The 14881-nt window shown below is 41.8% G+C and overlaps 1 protein-coding gene across 6 annotated transcripts in view; it reads right to left on the minus strand.

Moving 5' to 3' along the window:
• PRR5 (proline rich 5) overlaps positions 1 to 3956 on the minus strand; it is a 130563-nt gene extending 126607 nt beyond the window's left edge. For 4 of the 6 annotated variants that reach the window (XM_073316435.1, XM_073316414.1, XM_073316396.1 and 1 more), the window contains exon 1: positions 3625 to 3956. The gene's annotated coding sequence lies outside the window, so the exon portion shown is untranslated. Of the gene's footprint in view, positions 1 to 3315; positions 3478 to 3624 lie in introns of those variants that run through there. The other 2 variants (XM_073316454.1, XM_073316404.1) reach the window with 2 other exon arrangements.
• Between the last annotated feature and the right edge of the window lie 10925 nt (positions 3957 to 14881).

Genomic DNA, 14881 nt, shown 5'->3' on the forward strand with positions numbered 1-14881 from the left:
CCCCCGGGGTCCACAGACTATGTCTAAGATTTCCAAAGGGATCCGCACCTCCATTCGAAACTTTTTAGGAGACCCCAAATGAAAAAGGTTGAAAACCACTGCTCTAAAGCGAAGAAAACTCAAACTAGGCGAGAACGTTTGTTGGTATAAATTGGCATTGTTTCAGGATCTGGCTCAATCTATTTTTTTCCCAATTACTATCCTTTACAACATTTCCCCAAATGTATGGTTAAAGCAGAAAAAGGCTATTTTTTCTCATTATCTATTATTTTTGTTCAGCGATTAAGTGCTACTTACATTTTCTATTAGAACTGTAATACTTTTTCATAAGTGTTTATGGTATAGCTATAGAACATTAAATCTGCTGGCTTTCCACATAAAAAATTTAAATACTTTTACTGGCTTTATTTACAGCTGCTATATTTTACTCCTACAATTCTACCTGCTGTTAAAAAAAGAGTCTCCTCCAGAATACACATTAGTAAGGGGGAAAAATTGATTACAACTGTGGGATCAGATTTTCAAAAGAGCTCAGGGGCAGTTTTTCAAGAGTTTAGCACCCACAAATTGGAGCCAAATTCTGTGCCGCACTGAGGAGCTCGGACTGTGGCACTTACGGCCATGCTTACAAATAAAAAAGAGAGAGAGAAAGAGCTCGGAACCTAACATGAGGAATTCTTTTGAAAATCTGGCCATTTATTTTCGTGCTAAAATCAGAGCAGAGCTGTTTTGAAAATCTGACCCTGACTGTGGGTAAAAAGTTATGGCCAGAATGGTTAAAATACTGTTCTACTTTAAAGTGACTTCCTTTCCAAGTCCACTGGGAACAACTCTTCATTCAATATTCTTTCCAGCCTCTTCCTATAATTAGATTATTAATGAGAGAACTGAAGACTAAGCATCAAGTTATCCATTCAGCAGTGAGTGGTACAATCATCACACCCCAATCAATCCATGTTTCATAATAAATAAAATATTAATAGATTACTACGGGAAATTATAAAATAATGTGTATTGTTCAGTTTATTGCTGGAATTAAATTTCAGATATGCTTTTCTTTACTTAAGAGATGTATTAATGAAAAAGGAGCACTCTCACTAGACAGCACTACCCTTCCATGAACTCAGTGGTTATAGCATACCTTTATAATAATAAATTAATCCCACTATATCCTTAAAATCCCACATGTATTGACTATGATAGCTGATTGATACTGCACTACTCAGTTAATTCCAATTTCAAGAAAAATGGCTAATCAATCAACTGACTTTCCCCTCCCTCTCTCAATGGATAAAAAAAGCTTCTGACCTTTCATCTTCTCCCTCACCATTGGTCCTAAATGAACCATCAACACTTTACTTTTAGACTACTACAGATTGTATCTTTTTATTATTAAACATTGTGCTGGTACATGTAATCACTGATTGTTTCCTGTAATTTAAAATGAAAATACTTAAAAGCATGCTGGCTGGAAATTATTAACACGATAAAGGCTAAATCATTTCCTTGATGCACTTTTTTCCCTTTCTAAGGCTGTCTGCTACTGGTGATTTCACAGTATTAAAAACACAGACATTCACCAAATTAATGTGGTCTTGAGGAGTATTAAAGCACTCAACCTTCATAAAATTATCAGATTTGTTATAACTTGCCAAAATCATCAATGACTGCACACACAAAAATGGAAATATACAACCTGCTCATGCATACAGATCCTGTGAATTCCTGCTCATGCATACAGATCTCACCCATGTGAATAAAGATTACAGGAGCTGATCTACTGAAGAGCATTTTATAGTCAAATCCAGTTAGAAGAAGACTATTAATAGGGACAGAACTACTATGTTTTTGTGTATCAGCCTCAGTTATATTTTAGATATGTTTCTCAGATGTGAAAGGTGACTGCAAATACATTAATTCTATATTCATATGATATGTTAAAACATCATGTTGGCAAGCCAATATGAGGGCTAACTATCAACTCAGTATTGACAGAAACGTATTGGGTAAGCAACTCTTAAAACTATGTTTACTATACATTATAGAATGCACAGAAATGTTAACCAGAAATCTTGCTGAATATCTCTAAGACAATGTTAGTTAATGGTTTTATAAATCTCTCTAATTTAAAACTCCTTACTTAGTATACTTACTATTTAAAAGCCACCAAAATGGAAATGTTAACATAGATTAAAATTGATATTAAATGGATAAATAATAAGTTTCACAATGCTATTACTTTATTTTCTATTGCATTGTTTATTTCAAAAACGTAAACATTGTCAGTAACACAGTAGAGCTACCACCACCATGATTAACCCACTGGACTATGTATTAATTTCTACGCACAGTTTGGAATAGACTAGGAATTCTCACTACATTTCAGCTAAAATGTAGTTTCCACTTAGGGGGAAAAAAAGTGTTTTCTTCTTCTAATTTTCTGGGGAAACATTTGATTCAGAAAGGAAAAAAAAAAAAAAGATCAAAACTACTTTTTTCCCCAATACCCAAATCTCTCTCAATGAACAACAGACCCGTTGTCTAAAGTCCTGCTAACTGTGCTACAATTACGTGATTTCCAAGTATTTATCAAGTCATCCCTTGAGAAAAGATACATACAGGAGCAATTTTTGTATTTGCCTTCAGTGGGTCTCTTGAGTTTGGAAAACCAAACATCTCCCTAGAGACCATTGTTGAGGGCACCAAAACATTTCCTTGTTCAAACCAGATCGTTTTATTTCATTTTATCAAGGTTCCCCTAGCCTAGAGCCTCGCGTCTATATCCTCATATGAACCCTGTTACCAATCAGAAATTGACAGTAACCCAGGATAACTGACAGTAACCCAGGATAACTCTACCAAGAGAAAAGGAGTACTTGTGGCACCTTAGAGACTAACCAATTTATTTGAGCGTAAGCTTTCGTGAGCTGCAGCTCACTTCATCGGATGCTGTAGCTCACCCGAAAGCTCATGCTCAAATAAACTGGTTAGTCTCTGAGGTGCCACAAGTCCTCCTTTTCTTTTTGCGAATACAGACTAACACGGCTGCTACTCTGAAATCTACCAAGAGAAATCACAGGACCACTTTAGCTGCTGGGCTTAGGGTGGGGCTGGACGCTGTTGTCACTCAAAGGTGCATGCTGTTGATGAGACCTGCATGTGCAGGGATAAAGCTAAAATAAGTTATGCAGCAGCGTTTGCTTTTACTCACCCCGCTGCTTGCCCCTTCGGGCAATTCCCATTTAAACTCTCTACCCTCTGCTTCACCCCCTCCGAATAGCTACAAGTCACACACAGGACAAAATAATCACCTACCAGCAGCGCCTATAAATCCAGAGCCCTCCACTTCCAGGCATGGCACCCTTCTGCCTTGCTTCTGATGCCTTTGGCCGAAGCTGGGGGCGGTGGGGGGGGGGCTTGACCCCTCTCTCTGGATCCCAGTTGCCTGGACTCCCTCTGAGCAATGCCCGGGCGGAGGGGAGCTCGGCTCCCCCGTCATTCGCAGCCACGCGGAGCCTCCCCCCCCCCCCCCCCCCATACATACAACCGCGCAGCGAGGCTCGGCGGGAATGTGCCGGCTCCACAGACCTGAGCCGGGACCCCCACCCCCCTCGCTCCACTTACCGCGTGCGCCCGCAAGCCGGGGAGCCGCTCTGTGCCTGCGGGGGGAGAGGGGCTGGGCCGGGGGGAGGCAGCAAGAACAGAGCGCGTCAGCCCAGCGGAGCCGCCTGCATGGCGGTCACACGCCGCCGGGGCTATGGCAGATATTGCATCTTGCTGCCATTGCTGTCTCCCCCTTGGATTTATCTGGCGGTGGGTTGTGGTGATAGCACCCTCTCTTCCTCCCCTCTCCCGCTGCTGCTGCTGCTGCTGCTGCGCGCACTGAGAGGTGCAGTCACCGGAGGGGAGTAGTTGAGATGCACAACGCGCTGCGCCTGCACTTGGCGCCCTGCCAGGAATTGGGGTAGGGGGTGGAGAGAGCAGACTGGAAAGCAGCATCCGCTTCGCAGACAGTGCGAGAGAGCGCGCGCAAGCAATAAAATAAAAAAATAAAAACAATTAAAACCAAAAACAAAACCCCACACCCTCAAGAGTGTGTCCAAGACGCCACGAGGAGCAGGAGAAGTGTGGGAAGCACTGATCGGCTTCTCTTCTTCTACTGCTTGCTGAGCCAGTGTAAAGAAACCACAGGGGGTGGCTCTCCAGATTCCCCCCTTCCAGACCCAACATGATGACATGCAAACTGCCCGAGCCCCTCGCTCTTAACTGCGGCCGGGGGACGCTGAGAAGTTCCATTCTGCCAGGAATCCTGACAATCCGAAATGTCCCTTTCATCCCGATTTGGAGCAAAAAGTCCAAACTTCAAAATTTCCTACAAAACAAAATTTCTGGGGGAAAAATAGTTTTGGAAATATGGAAATGACCTTTTGGATATATATCGCTTCAAAAAGGTCGTTTCCATGTTTATAGATACAAATTGGAAATATTGAACCAACCCCATTGAAGTTGAATGGAGCGCTTCAACCTTATCAAAATGAAATTTTCAAATACTTTTTCACTAAATTGATACATTCCCATTAAATGTTTTGTGCATGAAAACTGTTCTGTTGGAAAATTTTTCACCAGCTCAACCTTCACTCTCCCTTTCTCAACCACTTAAATTAGGTCTGGTTTTTTTCATGAATTAGGTCAGGAAGTGTTGTTATAGACAAAGGGATAGAACACTGCACTAAAAGACTGGATGCTGGTCACTGGTGCTTTAAAACCGCTGAAACTAGCAGTGAATCCTGTGTCTGCAAAGATGCATGTTGGTAGAGGGATGGTTACTGTTTTTTGGTTATTCATTGATGACCTTGTTTGTTCAGCCTGTAAGTTAGTTTGCAGAACAATTCGAGAGGTCAAGCCTGGTGATAGACTACTTTGTGCTCTGCTGAACTGTTGAATTGTTACTGCTGGGGGGGAAATGGTAATACCACAAGGACACTAAGACGGATATTAAATTCTTAAAGGAAAGGCATGTGTTTAGCCAGAAGCTTGCTGGAGCTAGGAATGCAGGTGAACCTGTCTATCCATGTTCACCATGTAGATTTACCATTTATCTGACAGGCTTGGTTCTTTTGCACAGTTTTGAATGTGCTTTGCAATCAGTTGTGTAGTGGTAATTTCACACATGCAAAAACTATAAGTAACGTACAACACATTGGAGAAACAACTGATGAATGCAAAACTCAAAGTCACGTAAAACTCACCTAGATTTGGGTTGCACTAGAAATTTAACATCAAGAACAGGATCACTGAGAGATTTGCTAAGACTTAATCATGAGAAATCCTAACTGGATTTATGGCTATGCATCCTGGTTTCACATGATCTTAATGAGAAACCAAGTGATAGTTGATGGTTTTGCTTTAAGTTGTTTGATGTATCCAACCCCAAATTCAAAAGAAATCCTTCAGGGATCTATACTAAATTAAGGTTTGTGCAAAGCAAATCCACCGCAAGTCTTGGCCCCCTCTAACTGTAGCTCATTTGGGGGGTTTGGTACATGTTATACTTAGGTTTTCTACCATTTTTAATGGTTCTGTGAAAAGGAATGCTTGTGCCATGAAGCCTGCTGTCAGACTTCTGCAGCATTTGTAATTTTGGGCCTTAAACTACATCATCATGTCGCAATATCACAAGCCTCAAAATTAAAGGCACTTCAGCAGTCTTGTAAACCATAGGTTCTCAACCTTTTTCTTTCGGAGGCCCCCCAACATTCTATAATAACTCCATGGCCCACCAGTGACACAATAACTGGTTTTCTGCATATAAAAGCCAGGTCCGGCGTTAGGGGGTAGCAAGCCGGGCAATTGCCTGGGGCCCCATGCCACAGAGGCCCCCACGAAGCTACGTTGCCCAGGCTTCAGCTTCAGCCCTGGGTGGCAGGGCTCAGGGACCTGGGCTTCAGCCCCATGCTGTGGGACTTCAGCTTTCTGCCCTGAGCCCCAGCGAGTCTAATGCTGGCCTGCTTGGCAGCCCCTGTGAAACCTGCTTGAGGCCCCCCAGGGGGGCCCAGACCCCTGGTTGAGAACCACTGTTGTAAACTATAGTTGTTTCAGGTGATCCTGCTGTGTGTTGCACACTCACTTCTCAATTCCCATGGATTCCAGTGGAAGTGTAAGGACATCAGTACCTTAGTGGATTGGGGTTCCAGCCTTATTAATTAATTTATTAATAATAACTTCTGTAATAGCATCATATAAAAGTGACTAAAAAGAACAGATATAAACAAAGCAAAAAAAGCAAAGATTACACAAAGAGAGAGAGAGAGACAGAGTCCTCTCTTTCACGCCAAATTCTTCCCTTTAAATCAGTGAGAGCAGCACACTTTTATCTGGCTCTTACAGAGGAGCAAAGAAAAAAGGACATACTATAGAATACAGATGACAAACCTCATGCTACCATCCTTATATGTTATAGCCTCAGAACTCCCACTGATTTAGATGAGCATTTTGCATGAGTGAGAACGGCAGTATCGAGCCTGGTACAAGTTTAACTCAGGTTTCAGAGTAGTAGCTGTGTTAGTCTGTATCTGTAAAAAGAAAAGGAGTACTTGTGGCACCTTAGAGACTAACAAATTTATTAGAGCATAAGGTTTCGGCTCTAATAAATTTGTTAGTCTCTAAGGTGCCACAAGTACTCCTTTTCTTTTTAAGTTTAACTCAGTGACCCAATAGTCACATAATAGCTCAGTTTATTTTCTGCATATAAGGGGTGGGGTAAGGTGGGGGAAAGGGGTGTTACTATAAAAATTAGCTTAGTTGAACACAGAAGTCTAAGGAGAAAATTGTGTCCTTATGAGTATGAGGTACACTGAGGTGGGTTGGCAGGAGCAGAGCAATTATAGCCAAGCTGAGGGTGCGTATGGGGCCTAGAAGGTAGAAGATCTCTGCTAATAAATAGAGCTGCTGGAAAAAAGTTCATTTCTGGATTATTTTTTTCCAGTTCCCTCCCCACCCCTTTTCCAAGCCAGTCGGGAATAATTGTGTCCAAACATTTGTGATTTAGGGTCAGATTTTCAGATGCACCCAGTTTCAATATAATCTGCAAAAATTTATTCCCCTCTGTTCCCCCACGGCAATTAAACAAATTTTGGGCCTGATCCTACTTCCATTGAAGATACTGGGGATTTTGCCACCAACTTCAATGGGAGAAGGAGCAGACCTTTAACAAGGAAAGAAATACAACGCTTTCCACTCTAAACTGTTGGTAATTATTTTTTTAATATTGCATCATTTTTTTTCTTTGATAGGTTACCAGGACAAAAAATGTGTTTGCTGCACTGCCTGTTTTCTTTCTTATTACATTATCTTTAGAAATTCTAAAATAAATGTTAAAAGCAGAGTTAGTGTAGCTACAAAAGAATTAGAATTGAATATTCAATTTTGTTTCTTTGGTCTAAAGAACCTATAGGATTAATATGTTTCTAAAGATGTGATACATGTCTCCTGCATCCAAGACTCTGCTCAAACTCAAAAATACTAGGTTGTTTAACAAAAAACACAAAATATATAAATTACATTCCCTATGGAAGGTCTCTGAAGCTTCCATTCTTTTGCTTAGAAACTGTATTTTGCTTAGCGAGCACAAGAGTTCTTTACTATTCATTTTAATTATATCTTAGGCCTCAGTCCTGTAACTGGATCTGTGTGGCACCTATACTGAGCCCTGTTGACTTCAATAAGGCCCTGCCTGGGTGCAGAAGCCCATCTCTGAGGATTGGGACCTTATTTTATACTGCTAATTTGCAACTGCTTCTTAATGTGTGGGTGTGCGTGTGTGTGTGATCATCCAGATGTTATAACTTGGAGTCATAAGTATTTAATCTTGCCTGGTTTTCACAAAGGAAAAACAACATACTGGTAGATTAAAAATAATCCCAGGATGAGTTGGAATTACCCCAGTCAAAGTTTTATCGGAATCCTCTATGCTAATGGTAAGATATACAGGTCTGTCTCAGCACCTGATCAGAAGAGGAAGGCCTAGGGCATATTCTATACTTAAAAGTTTTACTGGGGGAACTATGTCAGTAGGAGTGTGATTTTTTACAATATACTTATACCAGTAAAAGCCATAGTGTGGACACACTTATACGGGTATAACAGTAATTTACACTGGTATCATTATTCTCCTTCATCTTCATAACATTATAACTGCATCCACAGTAGGAGGGTTGAACAACTTTAACTATACCCGTATAGTTAAAGCAGTACAACTTTTGTGGGTAGACAAGGCCTAAAAGAGCAGTTCATAACAGAGGTGGCTTAATTTTGTCTGATGTTCCCTTTCCCCTTTTTCTTTTTACTATCTCAGAGGAAGAATACAGCCAAGAGAAAGAAAACCATCTTACATAAGAAAAAAATTAGAAATTACCAAATGCCTGTGATAGCAACAATATGGCCTCCCCAGGATAAAATATGTCCGGGGAAACAACAAAGCTAAAATACTAGGCAAACAGGCACTGTACTCTAAGGTTATGTCTGCCCAGCAAAAGCTGTGCCTGGCTAGCCTTCCCAAGCTAGCAGGGGTGATAAGCTGTGAAGGCAGCACAGCACAGCACAGGCAATACAAGCTCAGCAAGGACCCTGGGTATGTTCTTGGATCACTAGCCTGCTCTGAAGCCTGCACTGGGCTGTCTTCACCTACGGTGTTACTCGCACGAGCTGGATTCAAGCTAGCCTCGGTAGGTTTGCCCATGCATAGCTTTTCTGTGTAGACACGCCCTTTGTCCCCTCCCTCCTGCCCCCTAAAAGCTAGGTTTAGACTCTACTCTTATCTATGAAGATACTGTCAGTGAGCGGGAAAGAGGGCTAGAATCAGAAAGACAAAGTTGAGACTCATGTAGGGGGAGCCATTCAATTTTATGTACCTTCCCTCCTCCCACAGCAATGTCTTCGCTGGGTGACCATTCTGAGGAGCTACTAATCAAGGTGAGCAGAAGTGTCAACGGCTTTCCCTTCCCCCCAGAGCTGTGTGAAAGAGGGGAGTTAGCATGAATACCAGAAGCTGAAGCAAGAGTGCCATCCAGTCCAACCCCCTGCAGATGATGTAATTGGGGGGTTGGACTGGATGACAGAAATCAAAAGTAACAGCAGGTTATCACTGTCATTATAATAGTTGACATGGGCTAAGCTGGATGGTGGCAGCAGCAGCAGCTCCTCCAATGGCTGATGACATCACACCACACCATATAATCACAGTCTGTGCCAAGAAAGGCTTCTAGGGTGTGAGCTAGATCTGTGAAAATTGTGACTGTCCATGAATTTTGGATGAGTGGCAACTGTAGTACTAACGTTCTCTTGTTGCCAGAGAACTGGGAGACAGGTATTGGTCATTTAAGCCTACATTTTCAAAGGTGTCTGCTAAATTGGGTTGGGGGCACAATTTTTGGGCGTCTAACTTGAGACAGCAAAAACAGTTGATGCGTTTGAAAATAAAGGGCTTAATATTTTTTTCACCTCAGTTGTTCACAGCTACCAAAAAGTGGGCAAACTGCGGCTTCCTAAATTAAACATGGGTGGATCTCTCTCTCAACTCATAATGGTAAACAAGCCATTAGATGAAGGGAAATTCACATTAGTACAAGCACAGGAAACCACAGAGCAGCTGAAAGGATGAGTTAATGTTTGGAAAAAAGAGCATTGTATCCTGATACCAGTCAGAGCTGTGCAAAACTACTGGCTCACACCTTCACAGTTTATCAGTGGCAGGTTCTGTCCTCACCTCAGCCTATGTCAGTGAATACCCATTAAAACCAACCTCATCCCACAGATGTTACTGAGGGCAGAATTCATCCTTCCATGTGCAAGAATGACACTTTTGCAATCTGTAGAAACTACCTGCCATTTTCCTAACTATATTACGGTGAAAAAAAAAGTTTTATGGTTTGTTTTTGTTTTTTGCTGTCTATGAGATTTCAGTTTGTTTGTTTTTTTTACACTTCCCTAATGTTAAGTAAGCCCTGGCCAGAATAATGATGATGATCAGAAAAGCTGAGAAAGAAAAGCGAAGTGAGGATTAAGTGTATCAACACAGCACTTTTACGTGTTGTTTCTATTTCAAAAGGTTATAAGGCACAGAGACAGACACAAGGTGATGGGAAAGTTGGGTTAAGTCATAAAAAATTCTACACCTTAAAGAAACAAAAAAGACAAGTGTTTAAGGGCCAGATTTGAAATCAATGGGAGTAAGGTGCCTATGTGCCTTTAAAAATCTGGCCCTAAGAAATAAATGGCCAGAATTTATCTTGACTTCAGTGGTGTCAGTCAAGAACTACACCATCTATTTAAGTACATACCTGGTTCCCATCATTGTAGCCTCTGAGCATCTCACAAGCATTAATGAATTTATCCTCATGTAACCCTTCTGCCAGGCAGAGTTGACAGCAACAAGGGCCAGGTTCAGTACCTAGAGGTTCCCTTTCAAAAATACAATGCAAAACCGGCTCGAGCTCCCACCCAGTGACCTGGGAAAATTACACACACACCCCTGGGCGCCTCAAAGAGGCAATACTTCCCCTCTCACAAGCACAGAGTCTCAGTGTAGCAAAAAATCTTTAATAACAGGAGCTAAACAACTCAGCATTAAATTGGGAAAACACCACAACTAGGGTTCATAAACACAAACCATGAACCAGAAGACCCACCCCCAAGTAGATTGGGCTGTGTCCTTTCCCTTTGGGTTCTTAAGTCCAGCAACCCAAAAGTCACCCCACTCAAAGTTGCTGTCCTTGGTCAGTGCAGCCCCAGAGTTCAGAAGTTCATCTGAAGAGTTCACCTCCCAGCCTGGGTGGAAGTGGGGGGAGGTATAGAGGCACCTTACACGTGCCACTGCTCAGGCCCTCGACAGGCAATATCCTTACCTCTCTATGTGGTTCTGCTCCAGTCTTCACCACCAGCTGCTCCACTGGCCACGTCTCTCCTCCAGCCGCACAACAATATGTCTTCAGTTCCCCCCATCTATCTCAGAGGAACACAGCTCTCAGTGATTTCAGCTGTTAGTAGGGGAGCCTCACTGCTGGTGTACCTGGATAGTCTTCTTGCATCAGAACCACTAGCCCAAAGTAGGTCTAATGCTTAAACCCAGGTATCAGTGATTTCAGCTCTGCAGCATATAACAAGACTCTTACTTGAGTCTAAATTAGCTTTGTTATTACATAGTAGAGAGAGGAAGAGTCAAAGTGGTGTTTAGAGCCCTCAGAAGGGACCCATACTCCCAGGTACAAATGCCTATCCCCAGCCTCTCTCAATTCACTGGCCTTTGGAACCCATGTCCCTTGCCTAGTGAGTGCTGCTTAGTTGAGGGTGAGTCTCTCAGTCATAAAATGCCAAGTACAGTTCTACTGTCCTAGATTCACATAACCAGGATAACAACACTTTATTACTCCTGCCCCAATAGCAAAGAGACTGGGGAGCCCACAGCAGCCAAAGTGACCATTTGGGCAAGCAGTCCCATCATTCTAGGCAGGGTGGGTGTGCCATGAAAACAAGATCAGCCCCTGAAGTCCTTTTCCACAGCTCACCACCAGATGTCAGGTGAGAGCTCATTCTGACTCTGCTTACACTCACAACGCTTCCGTTTAAAAAAAAAAAATAGATGGAAGACTGAGGCCCAATATTCTCCTAAGGTCACAGGATATGTATGGCACAGCTAGGAATTGTACTCGTAAGCTGGTGCCCCAACCATCAGGCCACGATTCCTTCTTCGTGTAAGATGAATTACAATCAGGCCCAAAATTCTGAGGAGAATATCCATTTGGGGATCCACCCCACACCAACACTCTGGCCTTAACATATTTTGCTCCCTTCCTGGGTGATCACTCCCAAGCTGTTCCTTACTGATTATTGATTAGTGATGTTATTTCCCAGAGATACATGTTCTTTATGTTAAAATGAAAGCTATTCCCTGATTTTGAAAGAGTGACCTCCAATAGCTCCATAATGCCTTCAGCTGACATCATTTTTGTTGACTCACTGTTTTCTTCTATAAGTCTTAAGTTAAGTCAATATTTAAAGAACAGAGAAGAATGTTTTTTTAATCCAATAAATAATACTTTGCTCTACTGTAGTGTCTTCCATCAAAGGATCTAAGGTGCTTGTACAAGACTTGGAGATCTGCAGAAGAAAAGTGCTATAGAGAGAGCTAGATATTAATATTATTTATAAACATCAATTATTTCACCCTCAGAGCATCCATTTATGGTAGGTAAGTATCATTATTCCACAGCTGAGGGAAATGGAGGTACAGAGTGGTTGTGACTTGCCCAGCATCACACAGCAAGTCAGGGTCAGATCTCCTGTGTCCCATCCCACAGTGTTAGCTCTAGATAACATTGGCTCTCATATAGCACCTTTCCATATTCAAGGCATCTCACAGTATTATGTTAAGTAAAATATTTGTGCAGTGGCTCTATTGAAAAAAATGGCAGTCTCTAAGCGCACACACAGAACCTTGAACATTGGAACCATTTTTGTTTAGAAGATGTGTTGATCAAATATTGGGTATACATGAAATGTACCATGGAATTTTTAACTTGTCAGTCATCGAAGGCAGGCAAAGGGACCACAGGGGACTTTGCAAGGAACTTTGCAAAAAACAGCATCTCCAACAATGCAATGTGATATGATGTTGTGTCAGGGAATTTTCTTATACAGGCTCCTATTACTCCCCCCCCCCATCCCAATTTTTCACACTTGCTGTCTGGTCACACTAACTGTCTAGCCTCTGAAACAAGATGGTTGTAAACAGAGACTATATCCTTAAAGACACAGCACTTCAATAATTGATCTTATCAGAGATCTTGATTCTTGATCTTATCAGAGCTCATAAATTAAGGCTTAGATAGTAGACGTGGGAAATGCTGTTGGGGATTTAATAAGTGATACTCTTTTCCCTCCAGGACAGTGCTGAAACAACCCCTCACTTGGGCCTAAGGACTTTGTGTTGCAGGAGTTATCAGGCCATATTTTTTTAATAGTTTAAACCAGCAGGAAACACTTATACCAAACTCTGTATCACCACTGAATCTGGTACAAATTCAATATTCTTTATTTCTTTCCCTAACCTAAGCCATGGGTAAATATTGCAGCTGTGCTACCAAACATTTGCCACATTCTGATTCAGAGCTGGCTGCATTTCAGTGATAGTTGCAGTGATTTCTGTAGTGAATAATGTAATAAAGAGTTTATAAAATGCTTAGGATACCTGTTGACTAACAGACAATATTTAAATATAAGATTATTATCAAATTTCCCAAATCAGTGTAACCTTAACAATCCAGTACTAAAATGGCACAGATACATTATAAGAACCACCTAGAACAAAAAAATTAAAATATGTTCTAGATTAGGACAATCTGGAAGTTGTATGGATGAAACAGGTTTAAATATTAAGATATCTTACCTCCCATTTTCCTATTTGCTTTCCTAAGATTGATATGATATATTGTATTATTTTCTTTAAAATAATTCTCGTTTAATTGCTGTTTGTCATGACAACACACAAAGCATACCTGCAGTAATACCAGGCAGATCATAAATATGAATGTCACTCCAATGCCTTAGAGCAGTGGTTCCCAAACTTGTTCTGCCACTTGTTCAGGGAAAGCCCTTGGCGGCCCGGGCCGGTTTGTTTACCTGCCACGTCCGCAGGTTTGACCGATTGCGGCTCCCAGTGGCCATGGTTCGCTGCTCCAGGCCAATGGGAGCTGCTGGAAGCGGCGGCCAGTATGTCCCTTGGCCCATGCTGCTTCTAGCAGCTCCCACTGGCCTGGAGCAGCGAACCACAGCCACTGGGAGCTGCAATTGGCCGAACCTGCGGACCCGGCAGGTAAACAAACCGGCCCGGTCCGCCAGGGCTTTCCCTGCACAAGTGGTGGAACAAGTTTGGGAACCACTGCCTTAGAAATTAATCATAGCTTTTTAAAAAGTCACACACAAAAATTACTTAATAAAATCCTCTGAAGTATCTGATGCTACTCAATAAAAGTCAGGAAATTAAGACTGACACTCACCCTTTTAGATCCACTCACTAAAACTGTTATTTTAAAAAAATTGTGAGGGACCACATCTAGATCTGAAATCCCTATAATAGAACAGTATACCCTTTACAAGTCAACAGTGGCTGCTGCTTCTAAATTTAAAAAAACAGCTTGATTTTAGTTCTCCTTTCCAGATGAATTGTCTGAATTATCAACTATTTGCCTGGAAACGTTGGGCCAACTCCTTTCCATTTTACTGGTTAACTCCATTGACCTCAACTGGGTTGCACCAGCTGTCTAAGAGCACAAAGCCAAATAAACTCAACTCTTGATAATCCTGGGTCAGGAAAGATTAGGAATGTCATTGAGGGGACACCCATGGCCTTTACTGGCTATTTAGGAAAGTGAGATATAGCTCCACATAGACATTTATCCTTCCAACTGTGGAAGACAGGGACAGATTAAGGATCTTCAGGATGTGGAGCTAGCATTTGAACTGGCTTGACAGAACAGTTAGTTAGTGAACAAAGAAGAGTGTATGGGGATGGACAGAGAGAGAAGAGGAGAAGGGGGAAAAAATCTGTCAAGCAATATGCAAGAAATGTTTATGGGAATGGAGTCTGTTTGGGGTGATAAGGAAAAAGCAAAAAAAAGCAAGGAATCAGGTGAGGGAACAGATGTTGAACATAATGTTTTCAATAAATAGTTTCAACCCACCTCTGGTGGGAGGGCATAATAATACAATGGGGGGGAATATTTAAGGGTGGAGAGAAAGGAGTAAATAGGGAAAATTTGACACCATTTTCTAATGTTTTAGGGCCATTCATTATCTTAAACCCACAAGCATGAAAATCCCATTTATG

This window comes from Lepidochelys kempii, chromosome 1 (genome assembly GCF_965140265.1).
Source record: "Lepidochelys kempii isolate rLepKem1 chromosome 1, rLepKem1.hap2, whole genome shotgun sequence".
Lineage (NCBI taxonomy): Eukaryota > Metazoa > Chordata > Testudines > Cheloniidae > Lepidochelys > Lepidochelys kempii.